This window comes from Onychomys torridus, chromosome 18 (assembly GCF_903995425.1).
Source record: "Onychomys torridus chromosome 18, mOncTor1.1, whole genome shotgun sequence".
Classification (NCBI taxonomy): Eukaryota; Metazoa; Chordata; class Mammalia; order Rodentia; family Cricetidae; genus Onychomys; species Onychomys torridus.
This window is the reverse complement of record NC_050460.1, coordinates 63,535,956-63,541,955: the sequence shown is the minus strand read 5'-3', so window position 1 is coordinate 63,541,955 and position 6,000 is coordinate 63,535,956.

Genomic DNA, 6,000 nt, shown 5'->3' with positions numbered 1-6,000 from the left:
TGTGTCAAAAAAAAAAAAAAAAAAAAAAAAGTCAGTCAGGTGTCGTAGTGCGCTCCTTTAGTGCCAGCACTTGGGAGGCAGAGGCAGGCATGGGCCTATGAGTTGGAGGCCAGCCCGGTCTACAATAGTGAGTTCCAGGACAGCCAGGGCTACATAAAAAGACCCTGTCTCAAAAAAAAACAAAGAAACCAAAAACCCAATATATATAACGTGTGTGTGTGTGTGTGTGTGTGTGTGTGTGTGTGTGTGTGTATAAAACATATAGCAGCCAGGCAGTGGTGGCGCACGCCTGTAATCCCAGCAGAGGCAGGTGGATCTCTGGAAGTTCGAGGCCAGCCTGGTCTACAGAGCTAGTCCAGGACAGCCTCCAAAGCTACAGAGAGAAACCCTGTCTCGAAAAACAAAACAAAACAAACCATATAGCATATGTGTGTGTGTATATAATACATGTGTGTTACATTTAGATTTTTATTTATATGGTATTCGTGTATGCATGTGGGCACAAATGCCAAGGATCACGTGGAGGTCAGAGGGCAACTTTCAGGAGTTGCTCTCTCCTTCCACAAGGAGCAAACTCAGGTCATCAGGCTCGGTAGCACAGTGCTGTCTCACAAGCTAAGTTGCATTTTTCTTTCTGTTGATTTTGAAAAGATTAATTTTGTGTGTATGTGTACATGCACTTTCATGAGTCTATGTGTAAGAGACTACCTCAATACATAAAGCAGAGAGTGATCACAGAAGACACCTGCGGTCAGCTTCAGGCCTCCACATGCACGCACACACGTTCAGACACACATGCACCCACACATACACAGACATGCCAGAAAGACCCGGTGCAGATTTGGGTCTTTCATACGTGAGGGTTAAGCCGCTATCAAACGTGCCCTGCTCTGTGCACCTGGTATCTGCCATTGCCACTGTTCCTAACCCTTCCCACGGTGCTGTTTTGTTTAATCTGTATCACTCAACCTTTAAAAGTTGTTTGTTTGACATGTGTTCTTTTGATTAAAGATGTGGTTTTTAAAAAATGAGATGAGGAAGTGGCTTTGAGGCTGGCGGTCTCTTCTCTCAACCTGCGGGGCCTCCCTTTTCCAAATCTCCTGCCAAGACTGCAGGAGCCGAAGTAAAGGGCAGCTTCTGTGGCCTTACCACAGCGGTGGTAAGCAGAGGATGGTGGTGGTGGTGGTGGTGATGGTGATGATGGTGGTGGTGATGATGATGATGATGATGTGTGTCTGTGCACCATGTGGGTGGTTACCTGGTGCCCTTGGAGCCCGGAGGAGAGCGTCATATCTCATGGCACTGGAGTTAACAGACAGTTGTAAGCTACCCTGTCGGTGCTAGGAATCGAACCTGGGTCCTCTGGAAGGGCAGCCAGCGTAACTAGTTCAGGACTTCACAATCTGCTATGCTGTCGCCTCACCTGATCTCTGGTCTTTCATCACTTTGTCTGGTTAGCCAGCAACACAAATGATCCCAGGCCGCCCTGCTTTACAATCCTTCCCTCGCCCGCCGCGCCCCTGCATAGACGCCTTCCTCCGCAGGACCCACAGTCAGGCTCCAGGATGCACGCCTGAGCTGTGTGATGTCCTCAACCTCCGTCTAGCTCACGATCACCTGATTCTGTAAATTAGAGGATAAGCGAACGTGCTTTTCAGTGCAAGCAACAACTCAAATTGTTAGTGATCCACGTTGAAGGCCCGCAAGAGAATAAACATTGTTACTTTATATACATCACAGCAAAGACCAGTGCGGAGCGCCCCCTGGTGTCTGTGTGTTCCCATGCGTTCATGCTCTGCCCCAGGGATCTGCATGTGGCTCAGACCCGCTCCTGAGCCTGTCAGGGTGTACTGAAGGCTTGCGTTCCTTCTCCTTAATTTCTACTCTGGACACCGCAGTAATGAAGCCGACCTAGAATTTCCCGAATTCTATGCATGAACCACCCTATGCCCCATTGTGAGACTTTTGGAAATAAATTCTCCGCTTCCACCACATGGGTCCCCGAGATGGAACTCAGGTCCCAGGCTTGGAGGCAGGCTCCCATACGGCTGAGCAATCTTGCTGGCCCGAGGTCCTTTTTGTTTTTGTTTGTTTTTGTTTTTAGTTTTTTGTTTGTTTGGTTGGTTTTTTGGTTTTTCAAGACAAGTTTTTTTCTGTGGAGCCCTGACTGCCCTAGAACCCCCTCTGTAGACTAGGCTGGGCTCGAACTCGGATCTGTCCGCCTCTGCCTCCCGAGTGCTGGGATTAAGGGAGTGCGCCACCACCCCACAGACTCCTATGTTTGTTTCACTGTGGGGACATGATGTCAAACAGCCTAAGTATTTATGTTCACACTCTCAGATAAGTGCTGTCTCAGCCTTGGACGCCTATAATCCCAGCACTTGGGATATGTGAGTTCGAGGCCAGCCTGGTCTACAGAGCGAGATCCAGGAAAGGGACAAAGCGACACAGAGAAACCCTGTCTCGAAAAACAAAACAAAACAAAACAAAACAAAACAAAACAAAACAAAACAAAACAAAACAAAACAAAACAAAAAAACCTTGATTAAATGTTGTGGCCAAAAGGAAAAGGATGTGAAACAGAAGAGATTCAGTGGGAGGGGGAAGGGATAAGAGCCGACATGGGGGTGGTGATCAAAGTATATTCTACATGGGTCTGTGAAATTACAGAATCAAAAAGTAGAAAATATGGTGAACCAGCCTGCCTCCATCTTAGGCTTAAAAACCATCTTACAGGCTCATCCCTGTTTATGATTAAATCTGTTTCTCAAGGATTGGGCTATGCCCAACCTGTAACCTTTTTTTAAAGAATAACTTATTTGTATTTTATGTGCACTGGTGCGTTGCCTGCATGTATGTTTGTGTGAAGGTGTCAGGTGTTGGAGTTACAAACAGTTGTGAGCTGCCATGTGGGCACTGGGAATTGAACCTGGGTCCTCTGGAAGAGCAGTCAGTGCTCTTAACCTCTGAGCTATCTCTCCAGCCCCCACCTGTAACCTTAACTTCAAATGATTCTATACTGCATACTCCAGGAAGGGCAATCATGCTTTTGTTTCAAAAGTTGTTTATAACCATCTTGCCAAAGAAAATGAAACAAAACAAAACAAAAAACCAAAAAGTTCGGAGGCGGTGGTAATTCATGCCTTTAATCCCAGAACCCAGGAGGCTCTGAGTTTGAGGCCAGCCTGGTCTACAGAGTGAGTTCTAGGCTACACAGAGAAACCCTGTCTCAAAAAAACAAAAAGAAAAGGAAAAACACGAAACAAACAAACAACCATCTTTCAACCCTACCTTTGTTTCAAGGGGTTGTTATGACCACCTTCTTATGCCCACCTTGTAACCACGTCTTTGACTCAGGAGGTGGTTATGACTAACTTGTTCTGCTTCTGTTCTGCTCCTGTAATTCCACCTCTTTGTCCTCCAAATCCACAGTAAAATCTACTACAAAAATCTTGTCTTCCAATGCCGACCTCTGCACCCCTTAGGGGGAGGCGGCCTGTATACACGAATTTTAAAAAATGCTTGCTTTAATTAATTTGGCCATGATGATTTGGGTCGGTGGTCTTTCTCCTCACATCTGTGCAATGAACAAATATCCTCACCCTGCAATGACCCCCTTTGCAGCATCCTGCATCACCTGTCCCTCCCACACTGTAACAACTGCAAGGCTGTTTTCTTTCTCTGTAGTTTAGCCTTCAGGGTCATACAGATGAACTCCCATACTGCACTGATTTCGGTGACCAGGTTTCTGTGACTTAGTGCAGATGCACCTGAGTCCTGGCATGTTGTAGCAGGTGCTCCCCCTCCCCCTCCCTGGCAGGTAGCCCCACCCCCTCCACGGCAGGTAGCCCCACCCCCTCTGCTCCCTCTCTCCCTCTCTTTTCAATGCTTGTGGGGTTGTGTGCTTAGGGTTGGCCACAGGGCCCTTACACGCTAAGCCCATGCTCTACCACTGAGCCCAAGTCTTTGCTTGCTGGGTTTTGAGGCAGGGTTCTCTGCAGCCCAGGCTGGCCTCAAGCTTACAGTGATTGATCTCTTTTTCTCAGTCTCCCAGGAACTGGGATGGCAGGTGTACACTGCCACACCTAGCTCCCAAGATGGCCTCTCTCCACTCATGGCGGTGGTCCAATGCACAACAGACCTGCACGGATATATGGCCTGTGGATTATTTCTTAAAGTATGGGGCAATTGCTATACAAATTAGTGTGTACACACAGGTACTGGCTAGTTTTATGTCAACTTGACACAAACTAGTCATCAGAGAGAAGGGAGCCTCAATTGAGAAAATGTCTCCATAATACTGGGCTGTAGGCAAGCCAATAGGGGCAACCCATCGTGGGTGGTGCCACCCCTGAGCTGGTGGTCCTGGGTGCTATAAGAAAGCAGGCTGAGGAAATGACAAGGAACAAGCCAGTAAACAGCACCCCTCCATGTCCTCTGCATCAGCTCCTGCCTCCAGGTTCCTGCCCTGTGTGAGTTCCTGTCCTGGCTTCCTTCAGTGATGAACAGGGATGTGGAAGTGCAAGCCAGACAAATCCTTCCCTCCCAACCTTGCTTTTGGCTGTGGTGTTTTAGCCCAGCGATAATAATACCAACTACGACAACATGGAAAAGTTTGTGTGTAAAGGCAAGTGTTCATTTCTCTGGGCCAAATACCTAGGTGTCAGATATCTGCGTCACATGACAGATGCCCAGTTCAGACTCCAAGAGGCTCAGTTTTCCTAAGTGGCTGAACTGGTACACAGTGCCAACAGCAGCATGTGAATTCTGGATGCTTGCCGTCTTTTGCTGAACTTATTATCATCAGTTTTTTGTTTGTTTGTTTTAAGATTTATATATATTTTTTCTCTCTTTTTTTTTTGTTTTTGTTTTTGTTTTTGTTTTTTGAGACAGGGTTTCTCTGTAGCTTTGGAGGCTGTCCTGGAACTCACTCTGTAGACCAGGCTGGCCTCGAACTCACAGAGATCCACCTGCCTCTGCCTCCCGAGTGAGTGCTGGGATTACAGGCGTGCGCTACCACTGCCCGTCAAGATTTATATATTTATACCCATTTTGGGTAACTGTTGCCTTGCTTGCTGACCTTGACCTTGATATCCTCCATATGCTAATTCCCTGTGAGAGTCCACCTCCTGAATGCTTAAGGGAAGCTCCTCATCTGTGAAGCCTGCATATTGGTGTTATCAGTTTAGATGCAAGATTATAAAACATTGGAAGCAAACTTTTGCCTTCCAGGGTTCTCCCATTGTGCTGTAAGCCTGTGTTTAAGACCTCCTCCCTCCTTCAATAAACGGCATTTGGCATTCAAAAAAAAAGGAAAGGAAAGGAAGAATTTGAGGACAGCAATGTTCTAAAACAGGAATTGGTGATGGTGTCATGGGCCTATGAGGATGCTGGACTAAAGTCTATCAAATTGTGCAAACAAGAAAATTGTATACTATGTGAGTTATCTGTCAATAAATATAAAATATAAAAAATTTAAAATATAAAATACAAAAATAGAAAAAAAAGATTTATATATTTATTATGCATACAGTGTTCTGCCTGCATGTATGCCTGCAGGCCAGAAGGGAGCACTAGATCTCATTATAGGTGGTTGTGAACCATCCTGTGGTTGCTGGGAATTGAACTTAGGACCTCTGCTGGAAGAGCAGATGGTGCTCTTAACCTCTGAGTCATCTCTCCAGCCCTTATTACCAGAGGCAGGCGGATCTCTGTGAGTTCGAGGCCAGCCTGGTCTACAGAGCAAGCTCCAGGAAAGGCGCAAAGCTACACAGAGAAACCCTGTCTCAAAAAAACAAAACCAACCAAACAAAAAAAGCCCAGCTTTACAATCAAGTTTTTAAATATGTTTATGATTTATGAATAAATGATGTGTGTGTGCCTATGTTACAGACTACATGTGAAGGTCAGAGGTCAAACTCAGCTGTCAGTGCTCACCTTTCCCCTCGTTGGGGAAGGCCTTTTGTATGCTTCTTCATAAACCACTTTTGCTGGCTTGCA